This window comes from Anomaloglossus baeobatrachus (assembly GCF_048569485.1).
Source record: "Anomaloglossus baeobatrachus isolate aAnoBae1 chromosome 7 unlocalized genomic scaffold, aAnoBae1.hap1 SUPER_7_unloc_1, whole genome shotgun sequence".
In the NCBI taxonomy this organism is placed as follows: Eukaryota; Metazoa; Chordata; class Amphibia; order Anura; family Aromobatidae; genus Anomaloglossus; species Anomaloglossus baeobatrachus.
The window spans coordinates 788918-804592 of record NW_027441815.1 but is presented as its reverse complement, the minus strand read 5'-3'; the positions used below and the strand labels follow the sequence as shown (position 1 = coordinate 804592).

Here is a 15675-nt window from a genome sequence, read left to right as displayed (position 1 = left end):
GACGCATCTGGGAAGGGAAGGGAAAAGATTAGGGTTTGGGGATGATGAAAGGGCTTTCTACGGGCAAGGATGGCAAAGGGTGGCAGTGACGGAAAGTCAGGCAGCCTGTCCTGTCCTGTCCTGTCCGTCCGTCTTTTTGTATCATGAATTGGAAAGACTGCAAGGGGGAGGGGAGGTGCTTGTGTCCAAAAGGAGGAGTTATTCAGATTCATTGCAGTGGGCGGCGGCTGCAAAAAGCACCATTCTTCTTGTTTTTGCTCTGCAAAACAGCCTTTTCAAGGGTTGGCTTGGGTGACAAAATGTCTTCTGTAGGCGTGGGTTTGTCTCCCTCTCCCTAAGATGTGTCCGGTATAGGCCAGGGTGCCACTCAAGGCCGTAACCAATTCGGGTTATAGCTTCTCGGCCTTTTGGCTAAGATCAAGTGTAGTTTCGGAGGACGCTACCTTGGTCGGTACTGGAAGGTGCCTGGGATTGCACGTCTGCCGGCCTTGAGGAAGTGTGTGCGCCTTCTGGTGACACATAGCCCTCTTGTGCCTGGACGGTTCCCAGGCAACGGGAGGCGATCACCTTTGTTATTTTGAAGTCCTACTGATAAACAGAAAAAAAAAAAAATTAAATCTGTTCTTATCAGTTTAATATCTGATACGTCCCCTCTCTGGGGACCATATATTAAATGGATTTTTAGAACAAGGAGATGGAAAAAATCTTGCTCTGTCCACTGCACGCATTGACCTGGTATTGCAGTACCTCCAGGACCGGTGCACCCCTTCTTAACCCAGTTTCCAAAAGCAGAACTCAATTCACCTGATTCAAATGAGCCCCATTAGTGAATTGAAAGAAAGCAAAAACTTTATATGCACCTCAATTTGGCCAATTCACTTTTCACACTTTCACCCTTTTTTTTATCTTTCACACCTTTTACTTGCTTTATTGATGCAAAAAGCTGTGCCAAATAGCAAACTCATCTCCACTCAACTTGACCAACTCTGCTATGTCCCGTGCAGTATCTTATTCTCAGTCTTATCTAGATCATTTGCAATTGAATAGAATAGATCCCTTTTGGCTGCTTATGACTGTGTAAAATATGTAGTTTTACTGGGCTGGGATGAGAGAATCCATTGAAGCATGGTGTAGGGATTGTGGTTCCTGTGTGCTAAGAAGAGAGGCTGGCACCAGCCAGAAAGCCCCATTGCAGCCAATAATCACTTAATAACTTTTTCAACTTGTCATCATATGGGAGGCCTTCCATTCCTTGTAGTAGTCTAGTTGCCCACCTTTGAACTGACTCTAACTTCTGAATGTCCTTATTAAAATGTGGAGCCCAAAACTGGTTCCCATATTCCAGATGTAGCCTTACAAGTGATTTATAGAGGTGTAACAATACGTTGGGATCACGGGATCTAATCTCCCTTTTTATACACCCTAAAATCTTGTCCCAAGCAGCATTCCATCAGCCTCTGGAAGGTTCCTGGCGCATTGCACAGCTCGAAGGGCATGCTTTTGAACTCGCAGAGACCCATAGGGGTGGCGAAGGCGGTCTTCTCCCGGTCTGCCTCAGCAACGGACACTTGCCAATAGTGACTAGTGAGATCAAGGGTAGAAAAATAATTTGCAGTTCTCAATGCAGCTAGCGATTCCTCAATACGGGGAGTGGTGCCGTCCTTCTTTTTTAACAGGATCAACAGAGCTGCCCAAAGGCTACAACTGTCACGGATAACCCCAGCTGCCTTCATGTTGCTCAACATGTACTTGGTACACTGGCAATGTGAAGGTGGTATTGGCTTATAGCTCTCTTTGATGGGTGGGTGTGCACCTGTGGGGATGTGGTGTTGGACCCCTTTTATTCCCCCAAAATCTAGCGGGCTTCCCACCGGTAACCCGCTCCCCAGCTTGGATGGATGCTGAGGGAGCCCCTTTTGCCCGCAGGCTCTGGCCCTGGGAACTGTAGCCTTGGCGGTGACTGTGCTTCCCTCTACGGTGTGAGCTGTTGCCTTCAATCGGGTCTTGACTGCTGGGAAACCCTGGAGGTTCCTGTCGCTAACGGATTTGACCGGTTTTACGGCGACTCCTAGCCTGGTCGGGGTCCGTAGGCCCTGCCGGATGGTGCTGGCTTCTCTTCACTCCCCGATCTGGTACCGGCGGGCCACCGCCCATCCCCGGTCCGTACGGTTCACTCCAATCAGCCTCTCCTGCAGAAGGTCACCACCGTCTGCCAACCTTGCTGAGTGCCCGGGCCACACACCCGGACACGGTCAGTCTCCTCTCCTCTTCACTTCTCTAACTCCAAAACTGATCTCTAATCTGACTCCTTTTCCCGCCTCCAGGACTGTGAACTCCTCGGTGGGTGGGATCAACCGCCTGGCCCACCCCCTGGTGTGGACATCAGCCCCTGGAGGAAGGCAACTAGGATTTGTGTTTAGCTTCGGTGTGCCTAGCCGGAGTGTAGAGTGTGTTGGTGTAGTACCTGTGACGACCTGGCTTGTCCAGGGCGCCCATGTGGGGTGTTGGCAGTGTATTTGCGCCTGCGTTCAAAGGTTTGCTGAATGGATAACTGAACGCTGCGCTGGGACAAGGACGTGCTTGATGATGGTGTTATTTCTGAGTAGGCAACTGCAGGTGCAGGACCGGAGGAGGCTTGTTCGCAGGCAGCATGGACAGGGGATTGGCTCGCATGCACAACCAGCGAAGACGTAGCAGTGACATTAGCAAGCACTGCTCCTCGACTCTGTTGTACTTCCCACAAAGTCGGGTGCTTGGCTGACATGTGCCTGATCATGCTGGTGGTGGTCAGGCTGCTAGTTTTGGTACCCCTGCTGATGCTGGCACGGCAGGTGTTGCAAATGGCCTTTTTAGAATCATCTGGATCCAACTTAAAAAACTGCCAGACTCGGGAAGACCTAACATTTGTACAGGCACCTTGTGTCGTGTTGTTGTTCCGGGGAACGGTTGCCTGACTTCTGCCTGGAGCCACCACCCTGCTTCTTACTGCCTGTTGGGATGCTACGCCTCCCTCCCCCTGTGCACTGCTGTCCTCGCTCTGCATATCCTCCTGCCAGGTTGGGTCAGTTACTGGATCATCCACCACGTCGTCTTCCTCTTCCGCACCCTGCTCCTCCTCCTGACTTCCTGACAATTGTGTCTCATCATCGTCCACCCCTTGTTGAGACACGTTGCCAACTTCGTGAGAACGTGGCTGCTCAAATATTTGGCCATCTGTACATACGATCTCCTCATGACCCACTTCAACATGAGCTGGCGAGAGGCCAGAATGTGCGAATGGAAATGTGAACAGCTCTTCCGAGTGTCCAAGTGTGGGATCATTAATGTCCGAGGACGTGTACTCAGCCTTGTGGTAGGAAGGAGGATCAGGTTCTGAAATGTGCGGTGCAGTATCACGGCTACTGACACTTGACCGTGTGGAAGACAGAGTGTTTGTGGTGGTGCCAATCTGACTGGAAGCATTATCCGCTATCCAACTAACAACCTGTTGACACTGGTCTTGGTTCAAGAGCGGTGTACTGCTGCGGTCCCCAAGAATTTGGGACAGGATGTGCGAGCGACTAGATGTGGCCCTTTGTTGTGGCAAAATTAGAGCTTGCCCACGACCTCGGCCTCTGCCTGCACCACCATCACGTCCACTTCCTTGTTCCTTGCCAACGCCCTTGCGCATTTTGCAATGCTGTGCTGACGTGTATTCACTAGACTTGGGCGTTATATCAAAGTTTGTGCAAATTGTGCACCTGTACGCTGCCACCGACAGGCACACACGTGCGGTTTTTAAATGCAAGCACGGACGCACTAAGAACCTAACAGGTTTTAGGAGCAAAAATTAATGACGAGAACTCTGACACTATCAGCCACTGCTGACTGACGTGTATTATACACTACACTTGTGCGTTATATAATAGTTTGGTAAAAACGCACACAAGTGCACCTGTACGCTGCCACCGACAGGCACACACGTGCGGTTTTTAAATGCAAGCACGGACGCACTAAGAACCTAACACAGGTTTTAGGAGCAAAAATTAATGACGAGAACTCTGACACTATCAGCCACTGCTGACTGACGTGTATTATACACTACACTTGTGCGTTATATAATAGTTTGGTAAAAACGCACACAAGTGCACCTGTACGCTGCCACCGACAGGCACACACGTGCGGTTTTTAAATGCAAGCACGGACGCACTAAGAACCTAACACAGGTTTTAGGAGCAAAAATTAATGACGAGAACTCTGACACTATCAGCCACTGCTGACTGACGTGTATTATACACTACACTTGTGCGTTATATAATAGTTTGGTAAAAACGCACACAAGTGCACCTGTACGCTGCCACCGACAGGCACACACGTGCGGTTTTTAAATGCAAGCACGGACGCACTAAGAACCTAACACAGGTTTTAGGAGCAAAAATTAATGACGAGAACTCTGACACTATCAGCCACTGCTGACTGACGTGTATTATACACTACACTTGTGCGTTATATAATAGTTTGGTAAAAACGCACACAAGTGCACCTGTACGCTGCCACCGACAGGCACACACGTGCGGTTTTTAAATGCAAGCACGGACGCACTAAGAACCTAACACAGGTTTTAGGAGCAAAAATTAATGACGAGAACTCTGACACTATCAGCCACTGCTGACTGACGTGTATTATACACTACACTTGTGCGTTATATAATAGTTTGGTAAAAACGCACACAAGTGCACCTGTACGCTGCCACCGACAGGCACACACGTGCGGTTTTTAAATGCAAGCACGGACGCACTAAGAACCTAACAGGTTTTAGGAGCGACAATTGCTGAGAAGTCTGACACTATCAGGACTGTTTTAGACTGTGTACACCAGCCCCAGATATGATGAAGGCTGGTATACGGTCACCACTAGGAATGGCTATATACCCTGCCTGCCTGCCTGCCTGCCTGCCTGTATACTGCTACAATAGTCCTGACAAGGACTCTTTTGGTCACTAGCCTGTATTCCAACCTGGCTATACCCTGCCTGTATACAGCAACAATAGTCCTGAGAAGGACTCTGCTACTGTACTCCGACCTGGCTATACCCTGCCTGCCTGTATACAACTAGAATAGTCCTGAGAAGGACTTTTGGTCACACTGTTTGCAGCCCTGCTACGGAAATAGCTATAAAGGGCCGCAAACCTTTCCCTGAAGCAGCGACCCTCTCCCTGCACTGACTGTCTGGATAGCTGTGAGCAGAGCACAGCGCGCCCGCCGGTATAAAGGCTCGGTCACGCTGTGCAGGCCGGCCAATCACTGCAATTCCACAACTAACAGGGCTGTGGCATTGCAGTGGTCTGCCAGCCAATCCCTGCATGAGGGCTGGCTCTCAAAAGAGCGCCAACATGCAGGGATGAAGACCACGAGTACAGCACGAGTATCGCGAGATTACTCGGTCCCCGTCGAGTAGACCGAGTACAGTGATACTCGTGCGAGTACCGAGTAGTAACAAGCATGCTCGCTCATCACTATTTATTAGTAAAATGGCTTACACTCCCCTTTTTTCCACTTTTTTCTTCACTACTTTTATAAAGAAATTTTTCCTTTCTTTATTCTTAATGCAATTTTATATAGCAACACCACCATTTTTTGCCACGAACATAATTTTTCTTGTCCGTCATCCCGTTCACCCTTACAGGGTTGTGGACAGATGCACTTGTCACTACACTTCTAAGACTCAATACAGGGTCTGGAGCTCAATGCTCCCTTTTTGTTTTTTTTTTCTTCTTTTTTTTCTTTTTTTCATTTTGTCCTTCTTCTTCTTCTTTTTCTGATTTTTGTCTCAAAAAGCTGATGAAATTTGAAACACTATACCCCAGTGATTTTATAAATGTTTCTCAATATATCACTTGAGAACTTTTATGGCCGGTATTGTAACAGTTGACCATCCCGGCAGTATTTGAAATACAGCAGTCAGTCCTCTGACGTAGCTCCATATGTGTATATATAGAGGTTCTTCCTCCTTTGATTGCATACTGTTCTTTTTTTGCCCTGATGAAGGAGACAGTGATCTCTGAAACACATTGACCGGAAAAAAGAATAAAGAGATGAAATAATTAACATCAGTTTCCTTTGGTGACAGCGCGGCACGCACCCGATTTTCCTCCTATACGTTATTGCTCTTCTACTAGGGGCTGCGGCTGTCGCCATTTGTAACGTGCATTTAGGGGTTGTGACTGGCACAACCTTAATAGGTGAGTGCAACTACTATTAATTATTTGTTACCTTACCAGGTAAGACCCTAATTTGTGCGTCTGCTCCAGAGTTATTTCCCTGATTATTAATATCTGACAGGCAGTGATTGATCCTGCATTCTCACCTTCCTCTCTGTTGCACATTCTTATTGTTCCTATATGCTCTCTATTTCCATCAGACTTTTTTTGTCCTTCGGTGGGGCTCTAACATATGTGCACCATTTATTATTTATTTTTATGGATTCCTTTCTTTTTTCATGCTAGCGTTCATTATGCAGTAGTCATTCATGATATATCTTATATTTGTGAATCCATTAGGGCTCTATATGTCTGGTGCATCACATTGGGTCTTTTCAGTGCACAATAGGCACCTTTTTCTGTTATGCTCTGCTGCCACCTTATGGACATCCTATCAGTGATGCCAGAAAAAAATGGACATGTCTCCGTGCAGCAATCACGGACACGCGGGTACGCCGCACGGAGACACGTGCAGTGAAAAATCACTGATGTGTGAGCAGACCCATTCATTATAATGGATCTGCGTATCTCAGTGATTCTGTTATGTTTAAAAAAAAGCACAAACGTACCAGAATCACTGACGTGTGAAACAGGCCTTATAGTGTTTTGATTTATGTATGTATTATACAACTTCTGTGGATCTTGTATGAGTGACTTTTCTTCATTTTATCGGATTGTTTTAAAATATTGAAATAAAGTCACGCTTCCTATGCATCCTTTTGTATTCTGATTGGCTACTATAATACAGTTTTTAGGCACTGAGATCGATACCAGAGGCATGGTCTTCCGCTTACCAGAGGATAAGCTCAAAAGGCTAAGGGACATAATAGAAGGGTTTAGTGCTGTTAAGAAGGTGGCATTAAGATAAATGAAATATATCTTCTCGGTCTTCTCGTTTTCTTGCTGAGTTGTGCCAATGGACAGAGTTTTTTCTAGACATTTGCTATTGGAAACTCAGGGAACCAAAGCTCCTGGATAGAGTTGAGCGCGGTTCGTGGTTCGTGGTTCTCCAGTTCTAGGCTCGAGTGATTTTGGGGCATGTTCTAGATCGAACTAGAACTCGAGTTTTTTGCAAAAGCTCGATAGTTCTAGAAACGTTCGAGAACGGTTCTAGCAGCCAAAAAACAGCTAAATCATAGCTTGGTTTCTGCTGTAATAGTGTAAGTCACTCTGTGAATCAAACTATTATCACATTTCAGTGTATAGTGTGCGTGAACAGCGCCTTCAGATCACTGCTGTTTCTATAATGGCGATCGCCATTTTTTTTTTTTTTTTCTTGTCTTCCTTCCCTAAGTGCGCGCGTCTTGTGGGGCGGGCCAGCATGTCAGCCAATCACAGACACACACACAGCTAAGTTGACTTTGAGCCAGAGAAGCAACGGCATGTGTGATAGGATCTGCATGTCACATGTCCCTGCATTATAAAACCGGACATTTTCTTCACGGACGCCATTATCTGCCTTCTGCGTCTTTGGTGTCAGACATCACTGTCGCAGCTCCGTCCTCCTGAGTCCTATAGCCGATACAGCTGTATGCGCTGCATACACAGCGTTAGACAGCATAGGGAGAGCACTTTATAGCAGTCCTTTTAAGGACTCAAACCGGCAGGGTCAGAGAGCCATAGGTGACAGGTCCTGCAAACAGCAACAGCATCTGTGTAGCCAAGGTCAGGGATTTCCTCCCTGCATTTCACCATTAGGAGGGAATAGAAAGGCAGGCTTCCATTCCTCTACCCAGAGCACCACAATCCTGCCACTGTACCCTCCTATCCTCTGCACACTCCAACTCATTATAACTAAGCCATTATACTAGCAAACACTCAGTGTACCTAGTGGCATCCTATCTGTGGCTATTGGACTTTGCTATAGTCCCACTAGTGCAAAGACATTTGCAGAGCACGTCTGCCTGCATTGCACACTCCAACTTTTTTAAACTAAGCAATTTTACTAGCAAACACTCAGTGTACCTAGTGGCATCCTATACGTGGCTATTGGACTTTGCTATAGTCCCACTAGTGCCAAGACATTTGCAGAGCGCATCTGCCTGCGTTGCACACTCCAACTAATTTTAACTTAGCCATTATACTAGCAAACACTCAGTGTACCTAGTGGCATCCTATACGTGGCTATTGGACTTTGCTATAGTCCCACTAGTGCCAAGACATTTGCAGAGCGCATCTGCCTGCGTTGCACACTCCAACTAATTATAAGTAAGCCATTATACTAGCAAACACTCAGTGTACCTAGTGGCATCCTATCTGTGGCTATTGGACTTTGCTATAGTCCCACTAGTGCAAAGACATTTGCAGAGCACGTCTGCCTGCATTGCACACTCCAACTTTTTTAAACTAAGCAATTTTACTAGCAAACACTCAGTGTACCTAGTGGCATCCTATACGTGGCTATTGGACTTTGCTATAGTCCCACTAGTGCCAAGACATTTGCAGAGCGCATCTGCCTGCGTTGCACACTCCAACTAATTATAAGTAAGCCATTATACTAGCAAACACTCAGTGTACCTAGTGGCATCCTATCTGTGGCTATTGGACTTTGCTATAGTCCCACTAGTGCCAAGACATTTGCAGAGCGCATCTGCCTGCGTTGCACACTCCAACTAATTATAAGTAAGCCATTATACTAGCAAACACTCAGTGTACCTAGTGGCATCCTATACGTGGCTATTGGACCTTGCTATAGTCCCACTAGTGCCAAGACATTTGCAGAGCGAATCTGCCTGCGTTGCACACTCCAACTAATTATAAGTAAGCCATTATACTAGCAAACACTCAGTGTACCTAGTGGCATCCTATACGTGGCTATTGGACCTTGCTATAGTCCCACTAGTGCCAAGACATTTGCAGAGCGCATCTGCCTGCGTTGCACACTCCAACTAATTATAAGTAAGCCATTATTATAATTATTATTATTATTTATTATTATAGCGCCATTTATTCCATGGCGCTTTACAAGTGAAAGGGTATACGTACAACAATCATTAACAGTACATAACAGACTGGTACAGGAGGAGAGAGGACCCTGCCCGCGAGGGCTTACAGTCTACAGGGAATGGGTGATGGTACAATAGGTGAGGACAGAGCTGGTTGCGCAGTGGTCTACTGGACTGAGGGCTGTTGTAGGTTATAGGCTTGTTGGAAGAGGTGGGTCTTGAGGTTCCTCTTGAAGCTTTCCACGGTAGGGGAGAGTCTGATGTGCTGAGGTAGAGCATTCCAAAGTATGGGGGATGCACGGGAGAAATCTTGTACGCGATTGTGGGAAGAGAAGATAAGGGAGGAGCAGAGAAGGAGATCTTGTGAGGATCTGAGGTTGCGTGCAGGTAGGTACCGGGAGACTAGGTCACAGATGTAGGGAGGAGACAGGTTGTGCATGGCTTTGTATGTCATGGTTAGTGTTTTGAACTGGAGTCGTTGGGTGATGGGAAGCCAGTGAAGGGATTGGCAGAGTGGCGAGGCTGGGGAGTAGCGAGGGGAGAGGTGGATTAAGCGGGCCGCAGAGTTTAGGATAGATTGGAGGGGTGCAAGAGTGTTGGAAGGGAGGCCAGAGAGCAGGAGGTTGCAGTAGTCGAGGCGGGAGATGATGAGGGCATGCACTAATGTTTTTGCTGATTCTTGGTTAAGGAAAGCACGGATCCGGGAGATGTTTTTGAGTTGTAATCGGCATGAGGTGAAGAGGGCTTGGATGTGTGGCTTGAAGGATAGAGCAGAGTCGAGGGTCACTCCAAGGCAACGAGCTTGTGAGACTGGGGAGAGTAAGCAACCATCGAGTTTGATGGAAAGGCTTGTTGGAGGAGATGAGTGAGGAGGAGGAAAGACAATGAATTCTGTTTTGTCCATGTTAAGTTTTAGGAATCGCACAGAGAAGAAGGATGAAATAGCAGACAGACATTGTGGGATTCTGGTTAGTAGAGAGGTAATGTCAGGTCCATTATACTAGCAAACACTCAGTGTACCTAGTGGCATCCTATCTGTGGCTATTGGACTTTGCTATAGTCCCACTAGTGCCAAGACATTTGCAGAGCGCATCTGCCTGCGTTGCACACTCCAACTAATTATAAGTAAGCCATTATACTAGCAAACACTCAGTGTACCTAGTGGCATCCTATACGTGGCTATTGGACCTTGCTATAGTCCCACTAGTGCCAAGACATTTGCAGAGCGCATCTGCCTGCGTTGCACACTCCAACTAATTATAAGTAAGCCATTATACTAGCAAACACTCAGTGTACCTAGTGGCATCCTATACGTGGCTATTGGACCTTGCTATAGTCCCACTAGTGCCAAGACATTTGCAGAGCGCATCTGCCTGCGTTGCACACTCCAACTAATTATAAGTAAGCCATTATTATTATTATTATTATTATTTATTATTATAGCGCCATTTATTCCATGGCGCTTTACAAGTGAAAGGGTATACGTACAACAATCATTAACAGTACATAACAGACTGGTACAGGAGGAGAGAGGACCCTGCCCGCGAGGGCTTACAGTCTACAGGGAATGGGTGATGGTACAATAGGTGAGGACAGAGCTGGTTGCGCAGTGGTCTACTGGACTGAGGGCTGTTGTAGGTTATAGGCTTGTTGGAAGAGGTGGGTCTTGAGGTTCCTCTTGAAGCTTTCCACGGTAGGGGAGAGTCTGATGTGCTGAGGTAGAGCATTCCAAAGTATGGGGGATGCACGGGAGAAATCTTGTACGCGATTGTGGGAAGAGGAGATAAGGGAGGAGCAGAGAAGGAGATCTTGTGAGGATCTGAGGTTGCGTGCAGGTAGGAACCGGGAGACTAGGTCACAGATGTAGGGAGGAGACAGGTTGTGCATGGCTTTGTATGTCATGGTTAGTGTTTTGAACTGGAGTCGTTGGGTGATGGGAAGCCAGTGAAGGGATTGGCAGAGTGGCGAGGCTGGGGAGTAGCGAGGGGAGAGGTGGATTAAGCGGGCCGCAGAGTTTAGGATAGATTGGAGGGGTGCAAGAGTGTTGGAAGGGAGGCCAGAGAGCAGGAGGTTGCAGTAGTCGAGGCGGGAGATGATGAGGGCATGCACTAATGTTTTTGCTGATTCTTGGTTAAGGAAAGCACGGATCCGGGAGATGTTTTTGAGTTGTAATCGGCATGAGGTGAAGAGGGCTTGGATGTGTGGCTTGAAGGATAGAGCAGAGTCGAGGGTCACTCCAAGGCAACGAGCTTGTGAGACTGGGGAGAGTAAGCAACCATCGAGTTTGATGGAAAGGCTTGTTGGAGGAGATGAGTGAGGAGGAGGAAAGACAATGAATTCTGTTTTGTCCATGTTAAGTTTTAGGAATCGCACAGAGAAGAAGGATGAAATAGCAGACAGACATTGTGGGATTCTGGTTAGTAGAGAGGTAATGTCAGGTCCATTATACTAGCAAACACTCAGTGTACCTAGTGGCATCCTATCTGTGGCTATTGGACTTTGCTATAGTCCCACTAGTGCCAAGACATTTGCAGAGCGCATCTGCCTGCGTTGCACACTCCAACTAATTATAAGTAAGCCATTATACTAGCAAACACTCAGTGTACCTAGTGGCATCCTATACGTGGCTATTGGACCTTGCTATAGTCCCACTAGTGCCAAGACATTTGCAGAGCGCATCTGCCTGCGTTGCACACTCCAACTAATTATAAGTAAGCCATTATACTAGCAAACACTCAGTGTACCTAGTGGCATCCTATACGTGGCTATTGGACTTTGCTATAGTCCCACTAGTGCAAAGACATTTGCAGAGCACGTCTGCCTGCATTGCACACTCCAACTTTTTTAAACTAAGCAATTTTACTAGCAAACACTCAGTGTACCTAGTGGCATCCTATACGTGGCTATTGGACTTTGCTATAGTCCCACTAGTGCCAAGACATTTGCAGAGCGCATCTGCCTGCGTTGCACACTCCAACTAATTTTAACTTAACCATTATACTAGAAAACACTCAGTGTACCTAGTGGCATCCTATACGTGGCTATTGGACTTTGCTATAGTCCCACTAGTGCCAAAACATTTGCAGAGCGCATCTGCCTGCGTTGCACACTCCAACTAATTATAAGTAAGCCATTATACTAGCAAACACTCAGTGTACCTAGTGGCATCCTATACGTGGCTATTGGACCTTGCTATAGTCCCACTAGTGCCAAGACATTTGCAGAGCGCATCTGCCTGCGTTGCACACTCCAACTAATTATAAGTAAGCCATTATACTAGCAAACACTCAGTGTACCTAGTGGCATCCTATACGTGGCTATTGGACTTTGCTATAGTCCCACTAGTGCCAAGACATTTGCAGAGCGCATCTGCCTGCGTTGCACACTCCAACTAATTATAAGTAAGCCATTATACTAGCAAACACTCAGTGTACCTAGTGGCATCCTATACGTGGCTATTGGACCTTGCTATAGTCCCACTAGTGCCAAGACATTTGCAGAGCGCATCTGCCTGCGTTGCACACTCCAACTAATTATAAGTAAGCCATTATACTAGCAAACACTCAGTGTACCTAGTGGCATCCTATCTGTGGCTATTGGACTTTGCTATAGTCCCACTAGTGCCAAGACATTTGCAGAGCGCATCTGCCTGCGTTGCACACTCCAACTAATTATAAGTAAGCCATTATACTAGCAAACACTCAGTGTACCTAGTGGCATCCTATACGTGGCTATTGGACTTTGCTATAGTCCCACTAGTGCCAAGACATTTGCAGAGCGCATCTGCCTGCGTTGCACACTCCAACTAATTATAAGTAAGCCATTATACTAGCAAACACTCAGTGTACCTAGTGGCATCCTATACGTGGCTATTGGACTTTGCTATAGTCCCACTAGTGCCAAGACATTTGCAGAGCGCATCTGCCTGCGTTGCACACTCCAACTAATTTTAACTTAGCCATTATACTAGCAAACACTCAGTGTACCTAGTGGCATCCTATACGTGGCTATTGGACTTTGCTATAGTCCCACTAGTGCCAAGACATTTGCAGAGCGCATCTGCCTGCGTTGCACACTCCAACTAATTATAAGTAAGCCATTATACTAGCAAACACTCAGTGTACCTAGTGGCATCCTATACGTGGCTATTGGACTTTGCTATAGTCCCACTAGTGCAAAGACATTTGCAGAGCACGTCTGCCTGCATTGCACACTCCAACTTTTTTAAACTAAGCAATTTTACTAGCAAACACTCAGTGTACCTAGTGGCATCCTATACGTGGCTATTGGACTTTGCTATAGTCCCACTAGTGCCAAGACATTTGCAGAGCGCATCTGCCTGCGTTGCACACTCCAACTAATTTTAACTTAACCATTATACTAGCAAACACTCAGTGTACCTAGTGGCATCCTATACGTGGCTATTGGACTTTGCTATAGTCCCACTAGTGCCAAGACATTTGCAGAGCGCATCTGCCTGCGTTGCACACTCCAACTAATTATAAGTAAGCCATTATACTAGCAAACACTCAGTGTACCTAGTGGCATCCTATACGTGGCTATTGGACCTTGCTATAGTCCCACTAGTGCCAAGACATTTGCAGAGCGCATCTGCCTGCGTTGCACACTCCAACTAATTATAAGTAAGCCATTATACTAGCAAACACTCAGTGTACCTAGTGGCATCCTATACGTGGCTATTGGACTTTGCTATAGTCCCACTAGTGCCAAGACATTTGCAGAGCGCATCTGCCTGCGTTGCACACTCCAACTAATTATAAGTAAGCCATTATACTAGCAAACACTCAGTGTACCTAGTGGCATCCTATACGTGGCTATTGGACCTTGCTATAGTCCCACTAGTGCCAAGACATTTGCAGAGCGCATCTGCCTGCGTTGCACACTCCAACTAATTATAAGTAAGCCATTATACTAGCAAACACTCAGTGTACCTAGTGGCATCCTATCTGTGGCTATTGGACTTTGCTATAGTCCCACTAGTGCCAAGACATTTGCAGAGCGCATCTGCCTGCGTTGCACACTCCAACTAATTATAAGTAAGCCATTATACTAGCAAACACTCAGTGTACCTAGTGGCATCCTATACGTGGCTATTGGACTTTGCTATAGTCCCACTAGTGCCAAGACATTTGCAGAGCGCATCTGCCTGCGTTGCACACTCCAACTAATTATAAGTAAGCCATTATACTAGCAAACACTCAGTGTACCTAGTGGCATCCTATACGTGGCTATTGGACTTTGCTATAGTCCCACTAGTGCCAAGACATTTGCAGAGCGCATCTGCCTGCGTTGCACACTCCAACTAATTTTAACTTAGCCATTATACTAGCAAACACTCAGTGTACCTAGTGGCATCCTATACGTGGCTATTGGACTTTGCTATAGTCCCACTAGTGCCAAGACATTTGCAGAGCGCATCTGCCTGCGTTGCACACTCCAACTAATTATAAGTAAGCCATTATACTAGCAAACACTCAGTGTACCTAGTGGCATCCTATACGTGGCTATTGGACTTTGCTATAGTCCCACTAGTGCCAAGACATTTGCAGAGCGCATCTGCCTGCGTTGCACACTCCAACTAATTATAAGTAAGCCATTATACTAGCAAACACTCAGTGTACCTAGTGGCATCCTATACGTGGCTATTGGACCTTGCTATAGTCCCACTAGTGCCAAGACATTTGCAGAGCGCATCTGCCTGCGTTGCACACTCCAACTAATTATAAGTAAGCCATTATACTAGCAAACACTCAGTGTACCTAGTGGCATCCTATCTGTGGCTATTGGACTTTGCTATAGTCCCACTAGTGCCAAGACATTTGCAGAGCGCATCTGCCTGCGTTGCACACTCCAACTAATTATAAGTAAGCCATTATACTAGCAAACACTCAGTGTACCTAGTGGCATCCTATACGTGGCTATTGGACTTTGCTATAGTCCCACTAGTGCCAAGACATTTGCAGAGCGCATCTGCCTGCGTTGCACACTCCAACTAATTATAAGTAAGCCATTATACTAGCAAACACTCAGTGTACCTAGTGGCATCCTATACGTGGCTATTGGACTTTGCTATAGTCCCACTAGTGCCAAGACATTTGCAGAGCGCATCTGCCTGCGTTGCACACTCCAACTAATTTTAACTTAGCCATTATACTAGCAAACACTCAGTGTACCTAGTGGCATCCTATACGTGGCTATTGGACTTTGCTATAGTCCCACTAGTGCCAAGACATTTGCAGAGCGCATCTGCCTGCGTTGCACACTCCAACTAATTATAAGTAAGCCATTATACTAGCAAACACTCAGTGTACCTAGTGGCATCCTATACGTGGCTATTGGACTTTGCTATAGTCCCACTAGTGCCAAGACATTTGCAGAGCGCATCTGCCTGCGTTGCACACTCCAACTAATTTTAACTTAGCCATTATACTAGCAAACACTCAGTGTACCTAGTGGCATCCTATACGTGGC

General features: G+C 46.6%; 1 pseudogene; it reads left to right on the top strand.

Annotated features, from left to right (window-relative positions):
• The first annotated feature begins 562 nt into the window (after positions 1-562).
• Positions 563-769, top strand: LOC142259382 (U2 spliceosomal RNA; annotated as a pseudogene).
• The last annotated feature ends 14906 nt before the right edge of the window (positions 770-15675 follow it).